The 18,570-nt window shown below is 48.8% G+C and overlaps 1 pseudogene; it reads left to right on the top strand.

The window, feature by feature from the left end:
- Nucleotides 60-8,089, top strand: LOC108636774 (annotated as a pseudogene).

Genomic DNA, 18,570 nt, shown 5'->3' on the forward strand with positions numbered 1-18,570 from the left:
CGTCGAGCAGATTTGATTCCTCACTGGCCTCCAGTCCTAGCCCTGAGCAGGGCGTGTACATGGGGCTGGGGGTGACTCTGAATGCAGGTAAGGAAGGAGGACCGGTGACAAAAGCAGCTCGGCCTTGGGGCGTGGGGGTGGGGTGTATCTCTCCTCCCAAATACTTGGAGTAGCTTAGGGCCAAGTGCTTTGGAGTAGCTTAGGCCCAAGTGCTTTTTTAGTTTCTACTTCATCAGAGTAGTGTAGTTGATTCATCCTTGAATGTGCCGTGAGTAAGTTGCTGCACTCCTGTCAGACTCTTTGAGACCCCATGGACTATACAGTCCGTGGAATTCTCCAGGATTGAATACTGGAGTGGATAGCCTTTCCCGTCTCTAGGGATCTTCCCAACCAGGGATCGAACCCAGGTCTCCAACATTGCAGGTGGATTCTTTACCATCTAAGGCACCAGGGAATCTCAAGTACCGGAGTGGGTAGCCTCTCCATTGTCCAGGGGATCTTTCTGACCCAGGAATTGAGCTGGGGTCTCCTGCATTGCAGGTGGATTCATTACCTACTGAGCCACCAGGGAAACTCTTAAGTTTCTTTTCTTCTCTTCCTTCCTTTCTTTCTTTTTTTTTTTTTAATATTTATCACTAGTCGGGAATTATTTGTCTATAAGATGAAATACTTTGTCTTAGGAAAAAAAAATGAAAAGATGCTCTCGCCTTGTACAAGAAAAAGCAGTGTTGGAGGAAGAAAACTTAAAAGCTAGAAGGAAAAAAAAGAAAAATACAATAGAAACATAAACTACTCTTTCATGGAAAGTTGCCTTTTTAATTTTTTTTTAATACAGAAGAGTTCTGCCTTCTTACTTTGGGGAAAGTAGGAGAGGAATTTACTGAAACATCTTAAATTTGGCAGATCCTAGCATTTCTCAGTGCCAGAAGTAGTTTTGGGTCAGGTCAATAGTAAATAATCCCTTTCACTATGCACAGAATGGGTGCCTGAATTGTGTTGTGTAGAAAAAAAAAAAAAAAAGTAAACACATTTTGTGCTTATCTTCAAGGCTGGCTTCAGTATAAAATGGATTTTTAAAACACTTGAAAAAATTAAAGAATTCAATTTATTTTTTAAAAAAAAATTACATATGGATCATGAGGAAGGCGCTCAATGCCTAGCCACTGATCAGCGCCTCCCTGGAGTCAAAGCTCCTCCCAGACAGCTCAGGCTGTTACTAGTTGAAGCTGGTTATGACCCAGATCCGACCACCTATGAAAGTAACAAGTCGTTGAAAAGGACAAGCTGGTTTGTCCAGGAGCCCTGGGAAAATAGTGGCCTAATGTCCTCAGACTGCCTCCAAGTTACCAGGTTAGAAAGGGGGCAGAGGTGGCTGCTGCAGGGCGCTTCAGCGTCTGGAGCACGGTCAGGTTGGTTGGCAAAAGGCGAACGTTTGAGCACCACCAAGCTTATGGTTTCAACCAGTCTGGGGGTCTGCGTGCTTGCAGCCAGCAGTTTTGATGTGCTGAGGGTCTGCTTCCTGTAGAAACAACTTGAGGCTTGTGTCAGCTCTTTGTTAGCTTTCAGGGAACTGGGAATTTCATGACACTGCTCTGTGGCTGCCCACAGTCTAAATTGTTACCAGTTTCCCAGCCTAAGTATTCCTTTCTCCATCTTCACATGTTCTAACCCTTAACTCTGAAATCACCATTTGAGACTCACAGGAGGCCTGGCTGACTAAAACTTTTCTACAAACAGGAGCCAGACAGATACCATGGGGGCGGGTCTTTCCCACTAAGGTGCCCTAGGGCCCTTTTGGTTACAAGACCATTTATTACCCATTTTTCCATGATCCCAAGAAGCTCAGGGCCTCCAACAGCTTCCTATCTCTTCAAGAGAATCTAAACATGCCCTCTCTCAACTGGCATCTTATCCCTTTGTCTGATCACTCACACAGCAAACCCCCCGACCTGGCCCCCAGGACCTAACTTAGGAGGGATGGGAACAGGGTTTCCCAGAGTGTGACACAGGGCTCGAGGGTGAGGCTGGGCATCCCCACTTCTACCCTTTGCTCCCACATTCATAGTGTCTAGGAATTGGGACAGCAGCAGCCTATAATTGTTATTGATTAAGGTAGAAGTTGACAAATTTTTTTTCTACAGAAGAAAGTAAATCTCGAGGTCTCTTTAGGCAATTTGGCATCTGTATCTGGGTGCAAAAGGAGCTTCCACGTTTGTGGAACAGCAGAAGCCAAATATAATGTGTAAATCAACTGAGAACCAGACTTGTCCACTGTCCTGGTTTCTGACCCCAGTAATGAGTGATCCATTCCCCAGAGAATCATCCAAGAGCTGCCCTCAGTTGTCTGTTTATGAACCAGAAACTTACCCTGTCCTGCCTTGTAGCTTCTGGTGGTGGGACTGGTGATAGGAGTGTGGGTCTGGCTGTTATGGGCTAATGCACCCCCTCTGCTGTAGACTGGCTTCCTTGGTTCAAGGAGCCATAGGGGACACTGCATGAAGCCACAGATGAGATCAGGTGATAGTGGGCCCTTTATCAACTCCGGTGTCAGGCCTAGGTCCCCTGCTGGTACATCTTATTTGTTCCCTGTGGCCCTGGTTATACCAAGCCACATAATCATTCTATCCTATGACGGCTGGCCTATCTGAACTAATGGTTAGGGGTTGATGAACCCAGATCATGATGGGCAACTCTGATATTTCATGACCAGAGGCCTCATCTCTGCCAGGCCCCAGGACCATACCAGGAGCCACACTGAATGGTATGGGCTTTCTCACTGCAAGTGGTGTGTCCTTTCTTCAGGACACTAGGAGTCTGTGTTGTGAGCCTCCAAGTAAAATGCCACATACACCATGTAGCACGTTTTCCGAACACAGATAGCTATGACGTCACCGGTTCTGTTGGGTCATCTGCCCAAGAAGCAGGTCCAGCCCACACTCATCATTCATCAATTGTGACTGCTTTTGTGCCAGGACAGCAGTTGCAGCAGAGACCTAGGGTCTGTGAAGCCTGAAATGTTTCATATGTACCATTAGAGGAAACCTAGGACCTCAGTGGTAATTCAGTGGAGATGAGATAGGGACCAGAGCTATGCACGCCTAGGGTGACTGTAGGTTGCTACTCATTTCCATGATTTCCTCCAGGAGATGGTGTTGTTTACACGTACTATCAGGGGATGGGGAGTCAGGGTCAGAAGAATGAATGTGGAATTCACGACTATGGTACCCTCACCCATGGTAGTTTACTAACAACACAGACTGTCCATTCATGTCAGAAGTCCAGGACATGTGCAATGGACACTGAGCAGATCTGTGGGCCCAGAGGTAACCACTGTTAGCAGGACCTGGGACAGGTGTCTATTAATTGCCTGGTCCTCGGAGCATCACCTCACAGCGCGGAGGCCATGATCATGCTACAGTCCTGTGCGTGATGTTAGTAACACACTGGGTCCCATATGAATGTGGGAGTAGTTCCAGCTCACTTCAGTCACTCAGTCATGTCTGACTCTTTTGACCCCATGGACTGCAGCCTGCCAGGCTTCCTTGTCCATCACCGACTCCCAGAGCTTACTCAAACTCATGTCCATCGTGTCGCTGATGACATCCAACCGTCTCATCCTCTGTCGTCCACTTCTCCTCTGGACTTTAATCTTTCCCAGCATCCGGGTCTTTTCCAATGAGTCAGTTCTTCGCATCAGATGGCCAAAGTATTGGACTGACTTACCCCAGTAAATAACCATGTGGCTCATCGGGAGAGAATGGAAGGACTTCTGCACTTGCTGTGGTGATGAAAGGGCCCTCCTCACTGGGATGTGGCTTCTTTCTCTGGTGATGCCTTCTGGAAAGTAGCTCAGTTCTGGAAATTTTGGTAGGGGTGTTTGGAAGGGATGGCTGCTTTCAGCCTGCTGATCATCCAGTCTTGTTTTTGTCTCCCCTTTTTTCTGTCAATCAAGCAGTTTGCATCCAGGTTCACTGGCCATCTCTCTGGCTCTAGATCACCCTCTGCTCTGAGCCAGCATTGTGCTCTCAGCAGCCAGGCCCTGGCTGGCATTGGGACTCTCTAATCACTTTCAGCTTCCCTGATAGCCCAGTTGGTAAAGAATCCACCTGCAACACAGGAGACCCCAGTTCGATTCCTGGGTCGGGAAGATCCTCTGGAAAAGGGATAGGCTACCCACTCTGGTATTCTTTGGCTTCCCTTGTGGCTCAGCTGGTAAAGAATCCACCTGCCATGGGGGAGACCTGGGTTCGATCCCTGAATTGGGAAGATCCTCTGGAGAAGGGAAAGGCTACCCACCACAGTATTCGGGCAGAGAGAATTCCATGGACTGTATAGTCCATGGGGGTCACAAGAGTCAGACACAACTAGCGACTTTCACTAATCACTTTGACCATTGTATCAACTTTGCTCCTGACATACAACACTCCACCTGGAATCTGATTTTTCCCCATTTTCCATCCTGTTCCTGCTGGAAGCCCACGGGAACATGGTCTCCTACCACTATCCCTGATTTCCACAAAAGTCAACCTTGAGCTGTTGGAGATGCTTCTCAGCCACGCTTTCCTCTCCGGCTCCATAGACTCCATCAGGCTTTCCCATGGCGCCTGGTGGCCTGGACACTTTCCTGCCCTTTCATTCCGTGTCTGCCCTGGCAGATTCACTTCTCTGAGCCTTCATTCCCCTCCTCTACCACCTGCCTCAGAAGTTCTGGACTTTCTCTTTCATACCATGTGGGCCAGGCTTTTCTCCAGGCTTCCGAGACCCATCCTAGTGGGAGATCAGCAGTGTCTCCCCAGGCTTGCTAAGTCCTGTGGCCGGTAATTATTAACACTTCCTTCTCCAACTTGGGGTTGTGTGCTCACCCGTCGCCTTTTTGCCCCTCTCCCTGTGATCCTGCTTCCTCAGGGGCATCCCCACAGGCTCCCCATCTCTCACAGGACACGGGGTTAGATTCTGACAGTGCTCTGTCATCTAGACTTTTCCTGCAGAGCAGCCTGGCACGTCTCTGCAAAGGTTAGGATGCTGGGAACAGACCTGGTGGACAAGGGGACACAGCCAGGATGTGTGAAATTTGCGAGGCAGGGGACTCCTCCTTCTCCACAAGGAGAGGAGGGGCACTGGCTGTATGGTGTGTGTTGTGGGGTGTCATTGCTCTGTCCACCCGCCCTGCACTTTACTCCACTCTCACATAACTGGGGGAAGGGGCCTCAGGGTCTTTTTTCCCCAACCTCACCCTCACTGTGTTTTGCCTTCACAGATGCTCATTATCTTTCCTATAATTTCACCATTGATGCGCAGCCCAGAGATGATCAGCCATGGTGTGAGGTTCAAGGAGAAGTTGATCAAAAGGTCTTTCTCTCCTATGACTGAGGTACAGCTAAGATCAACTACCTTAGTCCATTGGGAGAGGAAGTGAAAAGTATGAGCGCCTGGGAGACACAGACTCACACACTCAGAGACACTGGAGACTTGCTCCAGGAGCAGATGCCTGACGTTACACCAGAGAAACACACAGACAGGGGTGAGTTGGAAAATCCAAATGCAGGAGGAGTAGACTGGGGGCTTAGCTGCATCCACTGCTTTCCGGTTAAAAAAAAAAAATTGAATATTGTCCTTCCCTAGTAGTCCAGTGGAAAGAGCAGCTGTTGCAGGAGATACCAGGGCCAGATTAGCTGGGCCCAGGGGAGGTGGACCCAGGTGGGTAAGAATCTGTCAAGCCCAGAGGCTGAGCTCTTTCTTTCCTTCCGTGGGATCAGGCTCTCTGACCCTGCAGGCCAGGATGACATGCTGGCGTGAAGACAATGGACACACCAGTGCATTCTGGGAGTTTGGCTTCAATGGACAACTGTGCCTCCTCTTTGATTTGGAGAATGGACACTGGACAATGGTTCATCCTGGACGGAGACAGATGAAAGAGAAATGGGAGAATGACAGGGCTGTGACGGACTTCTTCAAGAAGGTCTCCATGAGAGACTGTCGGGCCTGGCTTCAGGCTTTCATGATGCGCTGGGAGAAAATGCTGAAGACATCAGGTAAGTGAGAAGAGCAGGAGAAAGTGGTCGTCCTCTCATGGTGACATGGACCCACTCCCGTGTGGGGTGTGTGTGTGTGTGTGTGTGTGTGTGTGTGTGTGTGTGTTAGAATGTGATCCGTCAGAGGTGAGTTGTTCCTGGGGGAGCAATGGCCCGGGGACGCTCTGTCATCCTCCTTCCTCTTCCACTCCTGACGTCTCTCCTCACAGCACAGGTCTTTGGAAGACTGAACATGGATTTTTTGCTGATCCCAAACCTGTAGACATCTTTTTGATTTCTGAGATTTATTTCTCACTGTACCCTCTTTCCAGAATCTTCTTTCAAATGTCACCAGTCCTTCTGGAAATCTGTCAATACCACCTCTGCTGTAGCTCCTGAGGACTGCATCCTCATGTCACCATCTCTGATGTCACAGCGGGACTGAGTGGCTGTGTTGGAAACCTTGCTCCCCCATTAGCTGTCAGAGCCCGGTGAGGACTGGGCTCCTCCCTTCCCCCCGTCTGGCCTGAGGATTTATCACAGGGGCCTCCATGTGAGGGGTGCCAGCTCTGCATAGTAGGGTACTGAGTCAGGGGGGCGAGGAGGCATCTGCCGAGTTTGGGGTCTGGACAAGGGCTTCACTCTTACTCTCCTTGCAGCACCACCGACCACAGTCCCCGCTACAGTGCAGCCCACGGCCCCAGGCAGCAACTACATAACCGAGATCGTCTTTGTGGTTCTCGCCGTTTTCGTCATAATAAGCATCGTAGCCTGTATCCATTACAAGAAGAGGTACTGAGGGCAGAATTCAGAGGGAAGGCAGGGGCACGGGGCCTGGTGTGAGGACAGGGAGGGAAATCCCAGCCAAGCCCTGCCCATCACTGAACCTCCTCATCCTGGAAATGAGCAGGCGAACAAGGACTCATATAATCTGAGAGCAAGAACTCAGACAAGCTCAGGCCTCAGTTCTGAAAGGTCCTCACTGTCAGAGGACAGTGGGAAGTAGGGGGGCAGCTGAGGGCCTGTTGGAAGTTAAAAGGGTTTAGCCAAGTCCCCTGAATGAGCACAGACTGCTGGCTGGGAGGGCCCAGGGTAGGTGGTGTGAGAACAGCAGGCACTCAGGGGGTGGGCAGGACTCCCGGGGGCTGAGAGCAGCATGGGGGCTCCACGTGCTGTGTCAGTGAAGAGGGGACCCACCCAGGGGCCAAGATGAGAGGGGCCGGGCTCTCATCCCAGGAGGAAGGGGGTGGGAAGGCCTTTGCAGACCCAGCTCCAAAGGCCTGTTCTCACAGGAAATGGCATGGGTCAAGCAGGCAAGGCAGGAGCCCCACAGCAGAGACTGGGTGAAGGGGTGAAGCCAGGCCTGTGCTCCTGGAGCAGCTGCATTTGTGACTCAGCCTGCACGTCAGCAGCCTCCTCTGGGGACCCAGAGCCCCATCACTGAGTGGCCATGCCTCGAGCAGAGGTGACAGGATGGGTGGGCCTGAGCTGGGGTGGAGGCGCCCAGCCTGGGGGACCAGGAAGAGATGGGGGCAGGGACCCTGATCCTGAGAACTGTGGGTGCTGCTGGCTCCGAGGCTGGAGGCGAGCAAAGGAAGGAGGTTTGTGTGCAGCCCCCCCCGAGGCTGTCAGGAAGCAAGGCCCCTCCTCTGGGGACCTGCTCCCTGGTCCTTTATACCCCAATCGGGTAGGATCCGGACCTGAGTAAAGGGATTAATTCCTCACTGGCTCCAGTCCTGAGCCTGAGCAGGGGGTGTCAGGGCCTGGGGTGACTGTGATGCAGGAAGGAAGGAGGAGGTGACAAGAAGCTGCTGGGCCTGGGGTGGGGGTGAGGGTGCAGGACATAGGAGCCCCTCAGTGAGGGCGGGGCTGGAGCGGGGGGTGTGGAGGGGCCGCCCCAGGAAAGTGACAGGAGTTCCTCAGCCCCCTGGACCAAGGCCTCTTTCTTATCTGCAGGAGACGGTGCTTCCAGGAAGCCTGACAGGTGCGCTCTCTGCCTTTCTCCTGCTCTTCACTTTAGATCCAGGACATCAGACCCCATGAATCCTCAGTGTTTTCCAGTTACGATGACACAGTAGATGAATCATCTCATGGGCTTTATCACATTTGACGAAATCCTACACAGCATCTTTAAAAAAAAAAACAGGAACAATTTATTTCGCCACTTTCTCCTGGTGCTAAGTGATGGAATTTCTACACTGATATGTTCAAGTACTTGAAGAAATCTCCACAAACAGGACATTTTTCATCGTCTTCTAGTTTGTGGATAATTAAACTCTGCCTCGTGACCTCGTTCTTGCAGATGATATTGCAAGAAAAATACCATCAGCTATTACAGGACTCAGGGATTCTTTCTGTGTCTGGAGAAATCACCTCAGCCTATTTTCAATAGAAGAGAGTTTTATTCATGACTATTTCCCTTAATAATCTATTGTGCTGAAAGTGAAAGTGTTAGTCGGTCAGTTGTGTCTGACTCTTTGTGACCCCGTGGACTATAGTTCGCCAGGCTCCTGTGTCCATGGGATTCTCCAGGCAAGAACACTGAAGTGGGTTGCTGTTTCCTTCTCCAGGGGACCTCTCTAACTCAGGGATTGAACCAGCGTCTCCTGTGTCTCCTGCATTGACAGGCGGATTCTTTACCATCTGAGCCACTGGGGAAGCCTGTTTATTATGCTAGTGCTATTTAAATCAGCATCTCAGGACTCCAGAAAACTTTAAGTATGTAAGAGTTTTGTTTTCTAACCCACGAGAGAGGTCATGATGTCTCACCATTTCTCCGTCTTATGGGATTCAGTGCACCTGGTGATTCTGAGGAAACAGGGTCTGAGAGGACACACGCAGCTCTGCTCACAGCAGCCGGGACCTAGAAGCCACCTAAACGTCCACCCACAGGTGAATGGACAAAGAAGCTGTGGGACATATACACAGGGCAGTATTACTCAGCCGTCAGAAAGAAAGAAATAATGCCATATGCAGCAATGTGCATGGCCCTGGAGATTGTCATATTGAACAACATAAGTCAGACAGAGAGGCAGAAGCACCTGTTGACATCCTTTATACTCAGAATCAAAAAAGTGATACAAGTGCTCTTCCTTACAAAACAGAAAGAGACTCACAGACTTAGAGATGAATTTATGGTTGCCAGGGGGAAAGGATGAGGGGAAAGGGATAGTTAGAGAGCCTGGGATCAACATGTACACACTGGTTTATTTAAAATGGATAACCAGGAAGGACCTACTGTATAGCACATAGAACTCTGCTCAATGTTACATGGCAGCCTGGGTGGGCATGGGAGGGGGGTTGGGGAAAATAGATGCATGTATGGAAGTGAAAGTGAAAGAAGGTTAGTTACACAGTCATGTCTGACTCTTTGGGATCCCATGGACTGTCAGCTGCCAGCTCCTCTGTTCTTGGAAATCTCCAGGCAAGGGAGTACTGGAATGGGTTGCCATTTTCTTCTCCAGGGGATCTTCACGACCCGGGGATCGAACCCGGGTCTCTTGCATTGCAGGCAAATTCTTTAGCAACTAAGCCACCAGGGAAGATAGAGACATGTAAGTAAGTAAGTGTTAGTCGCTCAGTCGTGCCCGACTCTGTGTAACCCCATGGACTGCAGCCCACCAGACTCCTCTGTCCATGAGATTTTCCAGGCAAGGATACTGGAGTGGGTTGCCATTTCCTTCTCCAGGGAATCTTCTCAACCCAGGGATCGAACCTGGGTTTCCTGCACTGCAGGCAGATTCTTTACTGACTGAGCTACAAGGGAAGCCCTGCATGTGTGTGTTAAATCCCTCGCCTAGCTTCTTTGTGCTGCTCATTCAGGACTCCTGCACTCCTCTCTGGGTGTATATTTCCACCTTGCTTCCATCTTAAATAAACTAATTCTGTATGTCTCCAGTAATAACTTGGGTATCTGTTTTTACAGTTTTTGCCTCCTTGAAACATTCTTGCTTTCAAAGATGGTAAGAGCCAAGGGAACTTTGCATCTCACCCCTGGTGTTTCAGTTCAGTCAGTTCAGTTCAGTCGCTAGTCGTGTCCGACTTTTGCAACCCCATGAATCGCAGCACAATAGGCCTCCCTGTCCATCCCCAACTCCCAGAGTTCACTCAGACTCACGTCCATCGAGTCCATGATGCCATCCAGCCATCTCATCCTCGGTCGTCCCCTTCTCCTCCTGCCCCCAATCCCTCCCAGCATCAGAGTCTTTTCCAATGAGTCAACTCTTCACATGAGGTGGCCAAAGTACTGGAGCTTCAGCTTTAGCATCATTCCTTCCAAAGAAATCCCGGCGCTGACCTCCTTCAGAATGGACTGCTTGGATCTCCTTGCAGTTCAAGGGACACTCAAGAGTCTTCTCCAACACCACAGTTCAAAAGCATCAATTCTTTGGCGCTCAGCCTTCTTCACAGTCCAACTCTCATATCCATACATGACCACAGGGAATAGTGTCTAGAATTCCTCATTTTACACCAAGCTACCCAGGTTCAATTCCTGGGCAGGAAACTAAGATCCCTCTTTAGCACTGCTCAATGCTGTCCCTCTAGATCAATATTAAGGAAATATACATCTTATATTACTACACCTTATATTAAGGTGTAAATATGCACCTTACATATACAGGTAGAGGGGCTTCACAATTTTGTCATGGGAGATTTTGCCTCTGCCAAGAGTTTAAAAAAAAGAGAAAGTCCTTCCAAAGTTAACCTGGTTCCTTCCCTTTCTAGGCACTTTAATGGCCATTGTTGTTCTTTCCTTTCTAGTCCTTGTTTCTTTAACCTTTTGATTGACTTTGTGTCTGTAGGATCTACCAGTTTGAAATAACACTCCTGGTGGCTCAAGGATTACAGCCCGTTCCAGTGGAGGGTGGCCCAGATCCATGTAGGTCCTTGTGAGGGACTTCTGCACCTTGAGGGGAGGCTCAGTTCAGTGGTCTCTGTCCATAGGGAGAAGTTTTCATAGAAGAAAGCTTCAGCCCCTTAACCCTTAAGAATAAGGGTGTGGACCCCTCAGCGGGGAACGAGACAGGCTGGGACAGTTTGCTGCAGTGAGTGTACCGGGACAAAAGTGACATCAAGCATCACAATACAAAGAAATTGTAAGGGGCTAAAAATAATTGCACGCATGTATAGTTGGGGAAAATAATCAACAACAAGATACAAAAAGACTAAAAACCCAAGGGGATTTCAGAGCAGCCAGGAGCAAAAGCAGGGTACTGGTCATGATTCCTGCACACAGCGCCACCAAGGGGGAACAAACACCCAGCTCACCCCTCTGGCCTGAACCCAGGACCTGCCCCCACCCTCATCTCATATGCGGGACTGGCTCCCCCACCCTCTGGAGCCAGCAAGGGAACATATTATTTGTTTTTGCTCCCTCATGAGTCCCAATAAAGCTTTCCCCCCCCCGAATTTGTGTCAGGCCTTTTACCAACTTCTATTGATGGAGTCCAGGAGCCCTAGTCGGGGCTAGGGAGGGCTTTTTCTGAAGGTCAGGATGCTGCTCGGAGATGGTGTCTCCAGTGGGCTTCCAGCAGAAACAGGGGTTGAACGCATGCAGATCCCAGGTGGGGATGCACCGTGTCAGGAACAAAGCAGGCGCAATGGTTGATATGAGTAGAGAGATGGGACGGCTGCCAGGTCCTGACTGCAGAGTATGACGCTGGTTCCCAGCACAGGGCGATCCTAGAGGCAACACCCAGATGGGTGGCCAGCCTGGACACAAACTGCACGACTGAAAGGAATGAGACAGGGAATGCCCTGGGGCTCCACTGGTTAGGACTCCGGGCTTTCACTGCCAGGTGCCCGGTTTGATCACTGGTCAGGTAACAAAGATCCCAAAAGCCAGGTGGCCGAACAAAAAAACAAAAAACCCAAGAAAAGAAAAGAAAATAGAACACAAGCTGGATGATCAGGACGCTGCAAACAACCATCACAACAGCTTGTCTGGATACTTTGCCCAGTTTCTAGAACTGAGCCAGTTATCAGAACCGAGACTCCTTTACTAGAGAGAGATGCCAGTTTCCAGCAGGCGGGCCCTCATCACCATGGCAAGCGCAGTGCCACGGTCCTCTGGCCTTCCCCATCCCCGGGAGCCACGTGGCCATTGACTCAGGTAAGTGCCCACTGGGAAGCAGAAGCCACCCCACATTCCTATGGACCCAGGGTATGACTCACATCATGTCCGGGGATCTGAAGCATCATCGCAGCCCCGCTGTTGTTAATGTGATGCATGAGATGCAGGGTACTGAGTACATAACCGTCCGGCATCCTGCTTACAGGGGTATCACGGTGTGTGAAGACCCACACAGTGGTTACTTCACATTCTCCAGATTTGAACCAGTGATGGAAAAGTCTCTGTAGTTAGGAATGGGGTGAAGGCTGCCATAGTTGAGGAGTACATGTGTCCTAATGCGGCATGTGTCCTATGGCATCCTTCTCCCCATTCTGTTGAAAGTCTTGTCTGTTCAGATAGATTTGAAGTCTCTAGAAACCAGACACTGTCTTCTGTTTTTGCTGCCTCACAAGCTGGCATGTGCATACTTAGTCACTTGCTGCTGCTGCTGCTGCTGCTGCTGCTAAGTGGCTTCAGTCGTGTCCAACTCGGCGACCCCATAGACGGCAGCCCACCAGGCTCCCCCATCCCTGGGATTCTCTAGGCAAGAATACTGGAGTGGGTTGCCATTACCTTCTCCAATGCATAAAAGTAAAAAGTCAAAGTAAAGTCGCTCAGTCGTGTCTGACTCTTCGCGACCCCATGGACTGCAGCCTACCAGGCTCCTCCGTCCATGGGTGTGTCCAACTCTTTGCCAGCCTATGCACTCTGTAGGCGCCTCTGTCCATTCTCCAGGCAAGAATACTGGAGTGGATTGCCATTTCCTTCTCCAGGGATCAAACCTGAGTCTCCTGCATTGCAGGCAGATTATTTACTTCCTGAGCCACCATATATCAGGTAAATCTTCCTGCTAATAGTATATGGACAGAAAAGATCCATGGTGGCACCAAAGTGTTTAACTAAAGCTCAGACAGTTAAAGGAGAGGCAGGACTGAAGATGCAGCAGAGGAGGGGGTCTGGGATAGAGACCCCTCCCTCTGCAACCAGGCCCTGGAGGAGGAAACTCCCAGACACACCTGTGGTTTTCTCTCACAGATGCCCCCTCTCTGTGCCTTGACCTCACTATCAAATCTCAGTCCAGACCTGGCCAGCCCTGGTGTCAAGTCCAGGGCTCCCTGGACACAAAGCCTTTCCTCCAGTGTGACAGTGACAGCAACAAGGTCAAACCTTTGGGTTTCCTGGGGAAGGAGGTAAACGACACAAAAGTGTGGACCGAATTGAGCCAAACACTGGCAGAAGCAGGAAAAGAGCTCAAGATGGTCCTGCCTGTCACCAAACTGGACAAAAAGGAGACAGGGGGTAAGTATGGGAAGGGGGTGGGGAGCTGGAGACAGCAAGAGAAAGAGTGCATGCAAGGAGAGGATTCCTGTGAAAGGACTGAACATGATCCAGCCTTAGAGACCCGGTGGACCTGATGGGTAAGAGGGGGAGGTCATGGTCGGAAGATCACAGGCCCCTAGATGTGCAGACACATTTGAGTGACTGGGGAGGAGGGACTGTGGAGAGTCCAGAAAGATTCATTGTGTGTGGGGGGGCGCAGATCCTCCCATCCTGCAGGTAAAAATGTGCTGTCAACGTGAAGCTGAGCAATGCTCTGGTGCATCCTTGCACTTCAGCCTCAATGGACGGACAGTCCTCCTCCTTGACACCATGAGCGTAACCTGGACAGCCATCAATCCTGGAGCCACAAGCATCAAGGAGGAGGGGGAGAACAACCAGGAACTGGCAGAGTATTTCAGGACCATCTCAACAGGAGACGGCAGTTATTGGCTTAGGGAATTCCTGAAACACTGGAAGAACATGCTGCTCCCAGAGCCCACAGGTACCTGAGCGGGGTGTGGGGGAGGTGGTAGCTCTCTTCAAAGGTCTAGAGCCTTCATGAGTGGATGTGAGCACATATGTGTGTGTAATTGGAAATATGATGGATGGATGGAGTGACTGATCTCTTGGTGGACTTCCTGTCTGGAGAGTCAGTGATGGGCATAGCACAGAACTTGCCAGCATCCTCCTGTCCCAGCCCACCTCCCTCAGCACAGGAGCCCCCTTCCCCATTAACCAATGACCCAGACCCCAGGCACTGCACGATGGTCCCCAAATCTATATATGCATTATGTTTCCAGGCCTTCTCTCCCTCCTGACATATTGGTCCTTTAACCAGCTCCAGTGTCACTTAATGAAGCCCTTATCCCTTCCCAGACAGAATTAAGTGCCCCCAATTGTGTCCTCCTCAAAAAGGACTCCTCACAGTAAACATGTCCACCTGAAAGAGAATCAGATGGACATTTGCTGTCTCAGTGACTCAGACGGTAAAGAATCTGCCTGTGAGGCAGGAGACCCGGGTTCGATCCCTGGGTTGGGAAGATCCCCTGGAGTAGGAAATGGTAACCCACTCCAGTATTCTTGCCCGGAGAATCCCATGGACAGAGAAGCCTGGCTGGCTACAGTCCATGAGCTCTCAAAAGAGTCGGACATGACTGAGTGACTAACACAACTCAGGAGAAATATTAGCTCCACGAAGACAGAGCACAAGCCCATTAATCTTTCCATACCTGGACCTGAAGCGTGCCTTCCCATGAGTCAGTAACTATATGGGGAACAGGTGCTAAGGACAGCAGGTGCTGAGGAAGGTGTATTCTTAGATTTGACAAGGCTTTTGCTTTTTCGTTTTAGAACCACTAATAATGGCCCCAGATATCAGCCAGTCTGCATCCATCTGATTGGTCGCTTGCATTATCCTATTGATCATCACCCAGTTAGTTCTAATTGCTTCATCGTCATGAATCTTATGGAGAAATCAGAGACCACAGCAGGTGAGAAGCCAGCCGGCCTCTGGCTCCTAGGCAGGCATGTTCTGGTCAGGACTTGGGAGAGGTGAGCCTCGGGTCTCACCAAGCCCCTGTCCACTGGACCCATCTTTACCAAGATGATGTTCCGTCTTTGTCTTGGGCCCACGCACTTCCCTGTAGGGTCGGGAACCACCCTGTTGTTGGGGTAGAAGAGGCTGGTGTGGGCAGCAGGACCGTGCAGTGGGAGTGGGGATGAAGACAAGTGTCTTCTCTTTTGGGGGCCTTGGGTACGAGATGTCGACGTGGTGGGGTGGGGTGTTGTCCTGAGATGTTACTCAGGCTTTCCCAGCCCTTTGATGAAAAAAACTTTTTGTTCTCTGATGATAGCACTATCTAGCTGAACATTTCCCCCAGTGTTCTAACAGCTATTCCATCATTTGGATGTTTCTCCCTGGACTGTGAGAAGGTACAATGTTAACCCAACTCTGGGTGGCAAACACTGACCCTTGATGACAGTCTGGCTGTTGATCTCATATACTACCTTCTACTCAGAGTGGGGTTTAACAAGAAGGTAAAGAAGCTTATGCTTAAGAATTCCTTCACTTTCCACAACTGCTTATGGGCCCCTAAGATGTATTGACTTGGTCGTTTTGAGGATTTGCAAAAGTCAAATATTTGCTCACAATCAGTTAAGACTTCCAGTTCTATTCTTTCCATCAGACTTCCCTTCATGTGGGGTGGAATTGGGATAGGGGGGCAGTGTTGGAATTTTTTTAAATTCTGTTAAGAAGATAATGCATTAGGGATATACTTCTGTGATTTAATGAGACATAATTTATGTGTTCACACTCACTTTCATGTATAGTTAAGTTAACACATGCTTTTATGGGCTGAATGTTCTTAATTCATGTGATAAAATCCTCACCTCCAGGAAGACTTGTTGAAACCACTCAGTCGGTGGTGTGCGGTTATAGTCTGTGTTGTGACACAATAGGAAGTATACGTTTGGTCGGAGTCCTGGTTCCTGGAGCAGAGTTTCTAAAACCCACATTTTGGTAGCATATTTGGTGTTCTGAGTATAGAAAACCAGCTTTTCTTTAGAGACCTAGCAGGTTAATACATATGCAGAAACCACAGTCAAGTGCTAACTGCCTAGATGTCATGACACAAAAGTATGAGGCTACCAGTTGAATTATCATGTAGATTAATATGCATATTAAGATACTAACAGTTAATGCATAAAGATGTATCCAGGACAGAAGAAAGGATAAGGTGTGATATAGCCAGAAATGGAACACTATAACGCAATCAATAAAGAATGAATTACTGCAGTAAAAACATAGATGCCTCATAAAAAGGATTTGAGAGGCAAGTGCTGGACACAAAAGAATAGATACGCTGTGCTACTCCTATTTGTTGTGTTATGTGATTGTGCAGTTTAACTGAATTATCTTTTTAAGATGTATTTATTTTTGGTCGTGCTGGGTCTTCACTGCTGTGTGTGGGCTTTCTCTACTTGCTGCTCTCTAGTTATGGTGTGAGAGCCGCTCACTGTGATGACATTTCTTGTAGCAGAGCGCAGGCTCTAGGCTGCGGGCTTCAGTAGTTGGGGCACACAGGCTCAGCAGTTGAGGCTCCCAGGCTCCAGAGCACAGCCTCAGTATTTGTGGCCCATGAGGTTAGCTGATTCACAGCATGTGGGATCTTCCTGGACAGGGTTTGAACTCATGTCTCCTGCATTGGCAGGCAGATTCATTACCAATGAGCCACCAGGGAAGCCCCTAATCGAATTATTAAAAAGACATTCTAAGCTTGCTTCTAAATCACATCTCAATAATTTATGGATGAAGATTAGATGTTCCATGACTTGCAACCAGGAAATTATGCATACTGGAAAAGATATTATTTAAAGGACTATCCACAACCTAGATGGACCCTTATCAGGTGCTCTAAACCAGCTCATGCACAACAAAACTGTAGAGAATTAGCTCTTGGATGAATATCTTCCACTTAGAAAGGGCAACTGTACTGAACTGGCTAACAGAGAACACTGCTGACCTCAGAAACACCTAAAAACAATGCTCAAACACAGAGGATGTTTGAGCTCATACATTCATACCAGGATGAGAAGAAGACAACATCAGAAAAAATTTTAACCTTTCAGTTTTCACTAATGTCTAGACAAACGAAGTTTTCTCCTGTCAGGAATATATTCAGTGATGCGGAGAATTCAATTATACACTGTACCTTTTTTGCCCAATGAGAATCACATGAATGTTTATTGAAACTCCTTTATTTTAGGGGCCCAAATGTGGTGAAGTCCTACCATTAGGTGAAGGAGACCTCACCTGGAAATAGGGTGTGTGCAGATGTAATCCAACCAAGGTGAGGTCAGCGTAGATTAGGTTGGGCTCTAATCCAAAGACTAGTGCCTTTATCAGGAGGCACGCCTTTAAAGAAATGTAGGCACACAAAGAAGAGATGTGCCGGGAGCCAGCGTGAGGAATCCTGCCCGTGGCAAAGGTCGTGAGAAAGGAAGCCAGACATACGCAAAGGTGTGATCTGGCTTCAGGGCTTCCCCCTGGGTTTTCCTGAACGTCTACCCCCCAAACCAGAGTCTGCCTGCCTTATTGTACTGTGCTTTCCACTCTTCTGACATATCAGAGGGGCCATCCCCGATCACCTTCCTCTCAAAGGAGTTAACTTAGGGCTCCAGTTAACAGTCTCCTGCATATAAAAAGAATGTCTCGGTTTAAACCCCTTTGATGGCTTTCTAACTTACCTGACCAGTCTGCCCAGACTTTTACAACTTGTGATTGTTTACAGTCCCCAACCGCGAGAGGCACAAAGCTTAAAGCATCTACAGATACAGAGCCTTTTCTAAAGAGCTAAAAACTATATTGGTGATGGGTTTCACTGTTGAGTCAATGACTGCTGCCAAGCCTCCATATTCTTTATCTTTTAGGCACCTGAAGGATATTAATCCATGTAATTGGGATATAGAAAAAGGAATATAGTAGTTTTGATGTTAGCAACACTAGACTTTTGAGTTAATTACTTTTCTCTTTGTTATAAATCACTGTACTTCTTTCATTGTTATAAATTGTTGTGTCCTTGCTATGTAAGAATGTAACCTTATTTAGTGCTTTCTGAGAGTGGCACCAGACTTTGGGAAGAACAACACTAGTAAGGCAAATAAGTCTTCTGGTTGACAAACCCTTATCAGAAAAGGGCCGTAAAATGTTAATTGGCCTTCTGGCCAGAAGATGATGTAAATCACCTAAGACTTGTGTATACAACTAGGTATGCAGAGAGAAAGCCTGGTCTCGATAAGAGTCAGGGCTGCTGACGCTGCATAATTTTGTATTATCCATTGATCTCTATGTACAATCAAAAGTATAAAATGCCTTTCCGGACAATAGAGGAGGGGCAAGTCACAGGAAAGACTGGTTTCCCCTGTGTCTTCTTTACTCTATTTTCTGGCTGAATTCCCATCTGGGGCGTGAATGCTCGCCATGTCTACTTATTGGCCCTGGTTTCTAAGATCCACGAGAGAGGGAGCCCAAGGCGGGGCACCCTCTGCTATTCAAACGGGCGCTGGTGGCTTAATGTAGATGGTGCAAACCTCTTGTCCTTAGGTTTTATTAGTTCTCCGTGTAAA

This window comes from Capra hircus, chromosome 9, assembly GCF_001704415.2.
Source record: "Capra hircus breed San Clemente chromosome 9, ASM170441v1, whole genome shotgun sequence".
Lineage (NCBI taxonomy): Eukaryota > Metazoa > Chordata > Mammalia > Artiodactyla > Bovidae > Capra > Capra hircus.